Here is a 13,004-nt window from a genome sequence, read left to right as displayed (position 1 = left end):
TATTATCCTTTCACAATTTTCCTCTTCATTAAATGTAACAATTTTAATTTTACGATTATCGTTACTTCTTTTGGAATTTTCTCAAAAATGGCCAACATTTTCGGGTTTTTAGAAAACTTTTAAGAAATTAAAGCTTGAAAAATCATAGACCTTGTAGTAGTTTATAAGGTCTATTGGTGTACTACTCTCAATAAATACATTGTTGTCCAGGCCTTACTTATGGGGATATAAAAAGTTATTTATATATCAGAAATGAAGTTTTGTTTATCGTAAATACAAAAGGAAGGCAGCGTATATGTTATAGGTTTAAAAAAATAGTTACTGTAAGCGTAAATATTTTCATCCTTTCTTACCATTGTAGTTATAGCACAGATTGCTATTTACCTTTAAGATCATCAGGTTGTAGGTATAAGATCTAAATAGCGCCATTTACATTAATAAATATTTCGGCCGTATTTTAGTAAAATATATGTATACAGATACAGAAATGATGGACCCGTTTTACTCCAAAAGGACATACGAGTCGTTGTCATACATATCAAACATATACCTGTCAATCAAATGGAGTTCCCGTAATGCGTTCTCGTTTGACTGATCAACCGGTAAAATTAAAACCGCAAAAACTCTACATATTTGTTTTACTAATTTTTTAGCTTTTTATTGTTTCAATTAAAATACAATTTAATTTTTGTAGTCGTTCGTGACGGCTCCGTTTTACATTTTTAAACTTTAATAAAGTTTTTGCTCGGCAAGTAAACTAATTCTACACTGTAGAATTCAATCGATTTTCTTTATTCCACTCGGTGACCTTAAGTGACTGGCACTTACGTAATTATGTGACGAAATATTCAGAAGTAGTTCTTATATTGGGAAGCAATTCGACGTGTACAAGTTGCTGCATGATTCCCATAGCTGTTGAAGGACGTCATTATTCCTCCACTTTGATACCACTATTTCGAGGAATTCCAATAAAATATAACCAAAAAAATTATTAATAGTTACGCTGTTTATTGGTTTTATTATATAAGTACTTTATATTTATGCAATATTCTACATAATTTTTGGCTAATGTTATTGTGGGAAATAATTACCTTGTGCGTTACAAGGCTACAAGCCTCGTTCAGCATTGAACTATACCCCCAACAGCTAAGATTATTCGTCAGCAAAGTTACATGCCATAGACCGGTATTAACTCTCATCAGTATGATGAGATTAGTATCTACCAACAGCTTTTGAGTCTGGATGGCATGGATTTGTCACCAGTAGACATTCAGTAGCAATTAAATACAGAAAAATATGCAAAATTATATTTTCAAAACAAGAGGAAGGCCAACTTCATCTTTCACTCCTGTTTCTTATATCTCTGGGATATTAGAGACAGAACGAATCACTATGAACAGAAAATATGTCCGAAAAGAAAGGATTTCCATCCAGGGTAGAAAAACATCATCCGCGAGCCCATAGTTGATCCTTCAAATAATCTGCTTCCACCTCTCCATATTAAACTTAGTCTCATGAAATACTTAATACTTTGGATAAAGGTGGCGTCTGTTTTGGATATTTAGGGGAGAGGATTCCGGAAATAAGTGATGTTAAACTGAATGGTTGCATGATTTTCGGGCTGGTTGCCATGTCGTCGATTTACAACTCTTGACGTTTCGAGAGACATACCGCTCTCTTCTTCAGAAGTTACTCTGAATCTGTCCACTCTGAAACTTTCAACAATTAACGACATCCACGGAAGCCTAAAAACAAAACTATGTTAAACTGAAAAAAGGTAATTTCGATTGTCCTCAAATCCGTATTAAAATTTATCATAAAAATGATACTGAAAGAACAGCATGGCTAAGTTTCAAGAAAGTCACTCAGAATTTCTCGGGGAATCAGAAAAGTGATTTAGTTGAGGAATTGTTGGAAAACATCATTTTTTATCTAGAAACAATATCTTCAAGTACCTCATCTCTTTTTGCGGGCATCAAATGGCTGAAGTTCCATCTATCTCTGGAAAAGAATTTCCTAGATTTTAGGGTTATTTTGCACGGAATAAAAATACTGGGAGGTGATAGAGTAATTTCAACTTCGGATTCGGCTTCACCACGTCAAAATACATATACCTAGATATGGACTTGCAGTAACTTCCATTCTCTTTTTTTAATTGTTCCAAATACTATACTCCCCCCCTAGAGTGGGATTTTCCGTATTTAAAGGTGTTTTTTCAACGATTTAAGAAATTGAGGACTATGGAGCAATTCTAAATTCGGATTCAGTAAATAGAAATACATATAAACATGCTCCTGCTCGGTTTCTACAATAATTTTACCTAATGCTGATTCCTCCTAAGCAAGATTTTAAATATTTTCTGTATTTAAGGGCGGTTTTCCCGATTTAAAAAAATGGAGGATGAGGGAGCAATTCTGACCCGGATTCGGATTCAGCGCGTCAAAGTACATAAGTATACATGGTTGTAATCTTTGGAATAGTCCAATTTTTTTTGCGAGACCGTGTAATTTATAAGAAAAACTTTAATTATACAGGGTCAATACGTGAAACATTGCTAATGTCCCCTAAATTATAATTTGCCCCTAAAAATTATTTTAGTACAATTGTTTAGGTAATTTTTTTGTCACACCATGGCCCTTTATAATTTTTTTTACCGCACCCCATTTCATGTCACGATAACCCAGTAATTTTTTTTTAATGGCATAATTAAATTGATTGTTTCTTTGAACAGAGCAGAATTTCCTGTATGCAGCGTGCGATAAGAAAAATTATAAAGCGCCATAGTGTGATTAAAACCTTTAACTACAATAATTTTTAGTGGCAAATAATGCAAACTTTTTATACGCTTTCAGGGATTCGTCACTTTTTGAAGATTTATATATGCACATTTTCTTTTCCACTGTACAGGGTGACTAGTAGACCAAACTAAACGGGAAGATTTGGCAATTTTATAGAGACCTGCAAATAACCTTGATTTAAGTCCTCTGGATATATTGTGGAGTTACCTTAAAAATATATTTTATTAATAATTGTAAGTGAAATGAACTTAAATCTTCAAGATATTCTCGATAAAATAACTCAAGAAATAAAATAAATTGGAACTGTAAGATAATAACAAAAGAAATAAATAAAGGTTATATGTAGAACGAACAGGAGGATATTTTGAACATTTAGTCAAGACGTTTTTTTACATTTTGTATAAATATATTTTTTTCATGTTGAAAATTAGAGAAATAGAACGTGCTTAAATATTCTCCTATAACGTTTGGTCGAAATATACAGAACAATTTTTGAAAATCCAAACAATATTCTTCCATACCAACAATCTAGATATGCCAAAGATATCCAACACCACAGAGAAGGCTACATGCCTCAACTAGCATTAAATTATATTAGCAATATCTGGTAAGCAGCTAGTAATTGATAATGATCTGATATAAAAATCAAAAATGGTATGCTTAATTTCATGAATATACTGTTATTTAGTGCAATCATCCAAATAAATATCTTGTATTTTTGCTGTTCTAATCATCTTTACATTTACGAAAAAATAAAGGTAACCACGATAGAAAGATCTTACTATTTCTACATTTTAATTAGGGTTGTTTTTACATGTGACTTCTCTCAACATATACAGGGTGTCTCACGGTGACGGCCCATTAGAATTATTTCAGAGACTACTTCGATTTGAATTTTGAAAATATGTGATACCGGGTATTCGGGCATGCCCTTCTCAACTAAAATAATGATATCCACTGTACTTTTATGAAGTTCCCCTATTCCTAAAATTAACCGTTTTCGAGATATTTAATTTTGTTAAAAAAAAATGGAGAGAAACAGTGACTAGCTTCAAACCATGTGTATTTTATAGTAAGAAAGATGAAGCAACAATATTTATAGGAGGGATAGCTAGACCCGTAAGCTTCCCATCCATACTTTCAAAATGGCTTAACTGCATGCAGGGTGCTAGAAATTTAATGCCGAGTTTAGTTAACTTCAAACCTTCATAAGTCGTTTTTTTTAATGGAACACCCTGTATGTTTTTTATATTCTGATACACAATTTTATTCTCTTTCAAACGGTGTCAGGATTCCCTATACATATCTCTTCTAGTTTTTAAGTTACCTACTATTTTTTGTGTAATCACCTAAAATCATGCAAAATTTCAAAATTCAAATCGAAGTAGTCTTTGAAATAATTCTAATTGGCCGTCACCTTGAGACACCCTGTATATATTGTTGGAATCAGCAAAAGATGCAGCTTTCTAAAACTCGAAAATATAGAGGATATTCCTTCAAAAAAGATAAGTAGCAGAATAGCCACGCTTTTTGGAAATACTCTACACAAAGTCCAATATCATTATAAAAAATATATGGTTGATAGCTACTACCTACACAATGAACACTTTTTTAATGGAAAAATAAAAAAGGTAAGGGAACTGTGGAAATTATGGTGAATGACCCCATATCTATCATATGATTTGAGAAATGGTTAACTTCATTTCAGAAATTTTTTTAAATATCACTAGATTGCTCTATGGATTACTTAAATATATTATTGCTATATTTATACGCAGTGAGTTTCATAAGTCCATTAATACGGCTGGGAACTGTCACATAACAATAATTGTTTAAGAAATGCATTTCATACCTTTTGAACTATTTTGAACTATCTGAGGGCTTATGAAAAAGAACTTATGCTTTCTGGAATATAACTGAAAGAGTTCGAAATTGCATAAACCAATTATGAAACTTATAAAAGTCTTGTATTTGAGTATGGCTTGATATAACAAATATTTATTTTGACTACATTGGAAAGAGATAAAGAATAAGAGATTTCGGCTTTTTAGAATCCTTAACAAGCCATATTTAGGTAGGTTTCGTTGAAAGAATTAAATATTTAGCCGATAATTGATAATAAATAAATTATTTAATTTAGTACCAACAACAAACACTAAAAATCAAAATAACTCGGAAACGTACAGGAATTTCGAAACAGAAGAAGGGACATTATTTTTGTTAAACTGTATGTAGATAATGAAAAAAAAAAAGTCATTGGCGTAGAAGTTATGTTTAAGAAAGGGTTTAAGCACCGCCTCCACTCCCCCACTGTGCAAGTTTTTGAACATATCTCCTGTTAAAGTTTGTCTACAAAAAACTGACACCCTGATAAGTAAAGTGGTGTAATTAAAGTTACGAATTTTGAAATTTAATTAACATTAACATTTACATGTTAACATTAACATTAACAATAACACACTGACTATTTGAAATACATTCGGAAGAGTTTAAAATAATTTGGTTAATAATAAATCAATAAATATTGTCCGTAATAAAAAAAATACTACGAAAACTAAAACAATATCTTACTATAGAACTGGTATTTAGATCTCAGCTGACCCTTAAGTGTCGGTGAGTTATAGCCTGTAAAGTATGTTTTTATTTTTTGATTAATCTTCGAAATGGTAAAATTTTAATTTATATTTACCTACAGGTTTTTGGTGATAAATGAAAATATGTTGAAGTAACAAGTCTTGTTGACATTTGCTTCAATAAGTTTCTAACTAAAAAAAAAAACGAATAAAAAAAGCATCCATCTAAAAGTTACTGGTCCGAAAATGCATCGTTTTAGAAACACGCACCCAACTTTTGGTTTTAATAACGCGTAATGATAGCTTCGCAAAGTTAAAGGTAATACCTATCTTTAACGCTTACGAAACGATTGAATTTCAATTGTCAGTGATAGGAACGTCTGTATCTTTCGTGAAAAGTAGCTTCTACTATGACTATTTTCAAATATTTAGCAGACATCTATGAACAAAATTGCTCTTGTTATATTTTTCTATTTTCTTAGATTTTGGAGTTAACTGCAAACTAAACTTTCTACTTTTTTACAACAAAAACTACTTTTTTAATTAATTTTTTAATGGATCGGATAACATATAAAATATAATTATAAACGAGGTTGGTATACAAAAATAATAGCAAATATAAATCAGACATAAACAGTACGTAAACATAGTCAACATTATTACTAGAACGACTAGAGCCGATAAATTAAACTTTGAATTGAACTGTAAGCTATCAGATTACAAACATAAACATACCCTCTTTTCTTTATTTGCAAATTATTATTTATAATTTTATTTGTAACTCCGTTAAACATGACTCAATATTTCATTACTTTTTTTTAACTTATTTACTCGTGTTATATAACAGTGTTAAACTATGTTTATCGAAATAGTTCTGTTGCTAAATTTATATTATTTAAAAAACATTTTTTTTATAAAATTGCTGTTTTATTAAAAACATTATTTATAGAAGTAATATAATTTAAACTTATAATTATAAGAAGCTATTATTATTATTAAATTATTTAAAAAAATTAAGCCAATAACCTATCTTTCATCAATACGGTTAACATATTTAACGGTGATGCACCATCTCATTATAGAAGGTAGGTTGGGAAATTTAATTATGTTGAACTTAATTCCACCGAACTTTTTTATGCTATAATTGGAAGCATAAAAACTTACACTAGACCACTTCTGGATTTTAAACTGTCTCAAGGTATCCGAGAAAGTGAGAAAATGTCTTTTCAACAAATTTATGTAGCCTACAACAGAAAACAGCAATAAATTGTACACTGAAATAACACAAGTAGTTTTAATTTCAATTTATATATAATTTTTTTCTTTTAATGTTTGTAACGAGAAGAGAAGCTGCTTGATGAAACAACCCCAAGTAAAATGTGGAAACAAAAACATCCATTTGTAGCAGCTGTTTTTTACGTGATCAAGCTGTGTCAAAGGTGGAAATAAGAATATAAGATGTTCCTCTGAATGATTGCATTATTTGAGAATGTAAATATCAGGCATGCGTCTTTATATTAATTATTATTTAAACATTTCAAATTTATTTTGAATAATTATTTGTTACTGTTTAATGAGTATTACACTGCAGGGATGCACATACCGCGGCCCGCTGTCGATGTTTATGCGGCCCGCCAACGAATTTTAAAAGTATTCTACTCGCCGCGCTCCGGTCCAAGCATATTATTACGAGACTAGAAATCTGTCGCATCAACTAGATTACAGATTCGCGAAACACGTCGATCCCCGAACAAAGTGGATGGTTCTCGATGTTTGGTAACTCGTATAAATACGACGCATCGCCGGCTACCGGGGCAGTTAAGTTTTGACTACGGATAAGCGAACGTTATACTGTTTGAGAACTGTAATCTGTGACGAGTAAATATTTCGTCGTTCGAACTTGGCTTTTACCGACTGTAACATATAATATTAATTTTGATATGGATAAACCAGGCCCCAGTAAGAAACGTAGTCGTAAGGTTGAAGATGAAAATCGACAGTTTCATGATATTTGGACCGAAAAATACTTTTTTATTTCATCGCATAACAAAATTGTCTGTTTAATATGCAAGAGTAGTGTTTCTATTCCGAAGGAATATAATGTGAAAAGGCACTATGAAACCCAGCATCCAACTTTTACCAAATTAACTGGCGAAAATCGAACGCAAAGAATTTCCACTTTACAACGGGAACTAATAGGCCAGCAATCTATGTTTACAAAACCAATTCAAGATGCTGAAACAGCCACTGAAGTTAGCTTTGAAATATCTCGAATAATAGCGAAAACTTGTCGGCCTTTTAAAGATGGTGAGTTTGTTAAGCAATGTTTGGATATCGCCGCAAAAAAAATTTGTCCGGAAAATGTAAAGAAGTTTGAAAAAATTCAGTTAAATCGGATGACTGTTCAAAGAAGAATTACCGCATTAGCAGATAATATAGAAGAGCAATTAGCTACGAAATCGAGAAGTTTTGAGTATTTTTCTATAGCGCTCGACGAATCTACAGATATAAGTTCAACTGCTCAACTATTAATATTTTTACGAGGTGTAACGCAAAATTTTGAAGTGAGTGAAGAACTGATTGGTATGAGTTCTTTGACAAGTCAAACCAGGGGAAGTGACATGCTCAAAGCTCTTCTAGAAAAATGTTCTATAATGGATTTGGATTTAACGAAAATATCTGGAATTACAACTGACGGAGCACCTTCAATGGTTGGAAGTACATCTGGGATAGTAACTCTGTTAAAAACATATTTACAAACTAAAAACATAAATACCAAGGAATTAATGCAGTTTCATTGTATTATACATCAAGAGGCCCTCTGTTCAAAATTATTGGGATTTGAAAATGTTATGAAAGTTGTAGTACCTACCGTAAACTTTATAAAATCACGAGGTCTCAATCACCGACAATTCAAACAATTTCTCGAGGATATTGAAAGCGAATATGGTGATCTCCTGTTTTACACTGAAGTAAGGTGGCTAAGTCGTGGGTTGACACTACAGCGATTTCTTAACTTGATTGAAGAAATCCAACTATTTCTGGCGGAAAAGAAAAACGACGTCCCCGAACTCGACAACCCTGATTGGCTGTGTGACTTAGCGTTTCTTGTAGACATCACAAATCACTTGAATGTCTTAAATACGCGACTCCAAGGCAAAGATCAATTGATTTCGCAGCTATACTCTCATGTTTCGTCCTTTCAATGCAAATTGAGTCTTTTCAGGACACAAATCAATTCAGCCAATTACGGCCATTTTCCGAACTACAAAAAAATTATGGAGAAGTTCAATAAAACTGACGTCAATTTCGCTCATGTTGAAAAAATTGATATTTTGATACAAGCTTTTGAAAATCGTTTTGTAGACTTCAAAAAAGTTAAACCGCTATTGGACATTTTCAGCAATCCTTTCAACATTTCACCCGAAAATGCGCCGGAATTAATGCAGCTGGAATTAATAGACATGCAAAATGATGATAATTTAAGAAACAAATTTAATGAAGGTAATTTACTCAACTTCTACCGTTGCGTTGATAAAAACGCTTATAAAGAGTTGCGAATAAATGCATTGAAATGCGCAAGCTTATTTGGATCGACGTATATTTGTGAACAAACGTTTTCAGTGATGAAACTTAACAAAACGAAAAACCGAAACCGTCTGGCAAATGAAAATTTGGAAGCAATTATACGTGTGGCTACAAGTAATGTGGAGCCAAATATAAAAAAACTTGTTAGTTCAATGCAATGTCATGCATCAAAATAATAAAACATGAAATATTACATTGTAATGATTACATAATTATTACAACAAACATTTTTGAAGGTTATTTTATTTTTATCATTGTATTTCATACTATTTAAAAATAAAAAACTTTGTGTTAATAAATATTGTTTGTAGTGGCCCGTCCTTAACTTATATTTTTCCCGAGTGGCCCCTGTTCCCTATAAGTCTGTGCATCCCTGGCGTAGTGTAATACAATATCAGGTGCGGCATGCAGCCTATGGAGTAGTTATTTCCCGCAGTATTAGTAGTTAGCCATCTTGACTGTGAGGTCGAATATACAGGGTGTTATAAGTTTGACTGCCTTAACTTTAATAGACTATAGAATACATTAAATAAACAAAAAACCTTATATGACATGGGTCCTAAACTTAATCATTTCCGAAAAAAAATTATCAAAATCTCTAACTTGATGTACAAAAATTTGATTCATATTAACATAACTGCGTCCATAGAGTACCATAAAATACAATGTTTATCACTTTTTTGAACTTCTTTATGCTTAATTCTAAGCCCGAGCAATGTGACAACGGCGCGGTGGTTTAGTAACACGAGGTACTATGGTGTCCAGCAATACGCAATTCATTTGGTATCTGGATTCGACCGTGTCAAAGTGTTTTTTGCATACTATTATTTCGTTTTCTCGAGGTGTTTTCCAGCGAATGCGCGAAAATTGGATTCGAAGCTGTCGCGCGTGCATCAAAAATGGTGATGGACATTTTGAGCATATGTTGTAGATTGTTTTGTACTTGTGCGTTTAAAAAATACTGAATTTTGCGGTTTGGTAAGTACCTAAATCTTTGGGTACTTTAATTACATATTTTTCAAATACTACTTAATTTGATTAAAAGTTAAATTCCCGTTTTAAGAGATTCACAATTACTAAAATTTAAGCACAACACTATCTTCGTACTGCAAAATCGATTACATTTTATTTATTTATTTAAAAACTGGAAAACAATTGTCTTGAAATTTACTAAATGTTTCACAATAATAGTTGTTTACATTTTTTCCGTAGGACAAGTCTGGCGCGTTTACGTGGTATGCATCAGTAAGTTAAGCGCTGTTGTCACGTTGTGATGAAACTCCCCAATATTAATACTCGCTGTATTTTGAAAACTTTTATTCTTACGCCCCTGTAACTTTTTTGTTCATTTCTTACACCCTGTATTCTGGTCTGGTGTCGATGAACATTATTTGGCTTCATTACTACAAATTCAAAAAATCCAAATTAGCCATCCATCCATTGCTAAAAAATCAAATTGTTTGAATGATTCAGGTTCGAACTAATTTTGTCAGCAAAAACAACGTAAACAGGAAACAACCAAATTTAATAGGTGTAAATCTAATAATATAAATTACATATATGGACACATTAAAAAGGATTAGAGTAGATGCTCGAAGTGACCGCCTCTTGATTGGATGCACTTCTGCGCAAGGATCTTCTTATTCTCTACCTGAAGGGCCTGTTGTATTCGTTGTTATAATTCGTCAATTGTATTTATGGGATTTATGTAAACCAGCTCCTTAATATGGCTCCGAGTGTAAAAGTCAAGAGGGTTCAAGACCGTGAACAAGCGAGCCACAGGATTGGACCACCTTGGTCAATCTACCGTAAGAGACATGTTACACTCGAGTAATTCCTAACTTGTCCAGAGAGTGTGCTGGTGCATACACAAAAAATTAAAGTAAGACTGGCCATCTAATTTATTAACACTGTTTATATTTAATCTAAGATGTTTGTATGAGAGTCTCATTTTTTCGAGAGGCAGAACTTTTTATAAGGAGTGATATTTTTCGATGAAGTCAAAAATAAAAGAGTTTCTCCTCTTGTCAACTCCATCCGTGGAGACACTGTATAATCAATAATATAACTCGGTGAATTCATACATTACCTTAATGTGTTCATTCGCACCAATTATTTACACTGTACTGAAATAGGAGTTTATGCAAATAGAGCGCGGTATTTTATGTGAAACTAGTATAAGGTATACCACTGATATACTTTTAAGGCATTACCTGCCACTAACACTCACTGGATAATGCCCTTGTGTAAATGTCTGTTGTAACAAAAAGATAATTTATCCACAATAACAATCAACTACTTGGGTGTCAAGAATAAAAAGAGCGAAAGAAATGAAATTCTTCATGAGCAAATAATGCTCTAATTTATTTTATTGTTATTCAGTTCTGCTTTATAAAATTTTTTGTCGATCATAATGAAGGAGTGGTTTTGAGACTAATTGATCATTTTACGCTTTTTTACTAGTGATCATTCCAGATTAAATTTAGCGTGACCGTACATCTATATTGAAGGAGGTTCTCTGCTTTATGGTTCGGTCTGTTCTGTTGCCCACACCTGATGCTTGTTTTGTTCCCAATAAAAAGTAATTCATTCTAGAAAAAGCAGATTACAGTGCACTAAAAAGTAAGAAGTTTTGCATAACGTAGATAATATTTTCCTTTCGTACGTATCAAAATATATTAACAATTGAATTGTGTGAATAATTATTAAAATTGTTTAATTCAAAAGCTATTAATTTTTTTTTATTCATGCGAATCGAGTTATTTGAGAGCTAAATACATTTTAGGTGAATTTTGTAAATATTTCAGATGACTAAAATTAATGTACAAAAAAAGAAACAATAAGTGCTAGTGTCCAAAATTTGACAATAAGAATGACAGAAAGTGACATTGAAAAAAAATACGTGGTTACTTACACCCACTAAAAAAATGTCATAATAATTTACTACAATTTGCAAAACAGTATATAAAGTATATTTTCACATAATTCCACAAAAATAGTTATTCATGAAACAAGTGACATTTTATTTTGAGTGGGGAAGAAAATAAAATTACTTTTAACAAATGTACCATACCATATTTTTTGTAAAACTGTTATTAAAAAAATGCCGTTTGTGGGTTTGAACTCCCGATCTATCGCTTACTTGTTGGACGCATTGGCACTGAGCCACCCATTCGTTTCAATAGACCTTTTTAGTAGTGACGTCACATACGCCAAATTATAGACAACCCCATAGTGCATATTGTCATGAAGAAATTCTCAATATTTTTACTAGATCGATTTTCGACTTTATGTAGGTACTTTGGACATAAGTGCCAAAAAAATGGCTTCTTTGTGATGACCTTAAATATCGTGATATTCTGGCAATATTAGAAATATTTAAAAAGTTTCAGACCCCAAGTGACAAACTAATAGAATTATAGAATTTATATATATAAATTTATAGAACAATATTGACTTTTTTACAGTAATTAATAAATTAAAATTATATCAATGTTACTGAGCATGCGGATTAAAGATAATTTCATGTAAGCAAAGTAGATTTTGAAGAAAATGGGAAGCAATTTTATTATTCCATCAGATGTTGAAGAAGCTGCAAATAGGGCAATTTTAGATCTGTTGATATACACAGAATTATTATCATGAAACATCTATAATCATCACAATCATAAGATTACATAGAGCAATTAACAACAAAGTACTTAACGAATAATTACCTGCTAATTAATACGGGTTAAACACTTTGATTTTTTACTACTTATATATTTTCACCGTACACCGATCGTCTTGCTCCCATATCAACACTGTTCTCACTTCACTCTCTAGGCTTCCTTTCAGAAATCCCCTATAAGCGCTTGTTTTTGCGCTTCCTTCTACCAACTGTCAATATTACGTTTTCATTATTATACAACGCCCACGTATCAGGTGACGTTGAAGTTGATACGATAAGTATGGTTTTGCACAGAACCCCCTTAAGACAATTTTCTCTTTGGAGCCAAGAAAATTTGGTCGCATATTTATATTTCTTAAAAATTATCAGTCCACT

The sequence above is a fragment of the Anoplophora glabripennis genome, unplaced genomic scaffold (assembly GCF_000390285.2).
Source record: "Anoplophora glabripennis isolate ALB-LARVAE unplaced genomic scaffold, Agla_2.0 scaffold367, whole genome shotgun sequence".
NCBI lineage: Eukaryota > Metazoa > Arthropoda > Insecta > Coleoptera > Cerambycidae > Anoplophora > Anoplophora glabripennis.
The sequence above is the reverse complement of the archived record's forward strand: the minus strand, read 5'-3'. Positions refer to the sequence as shown.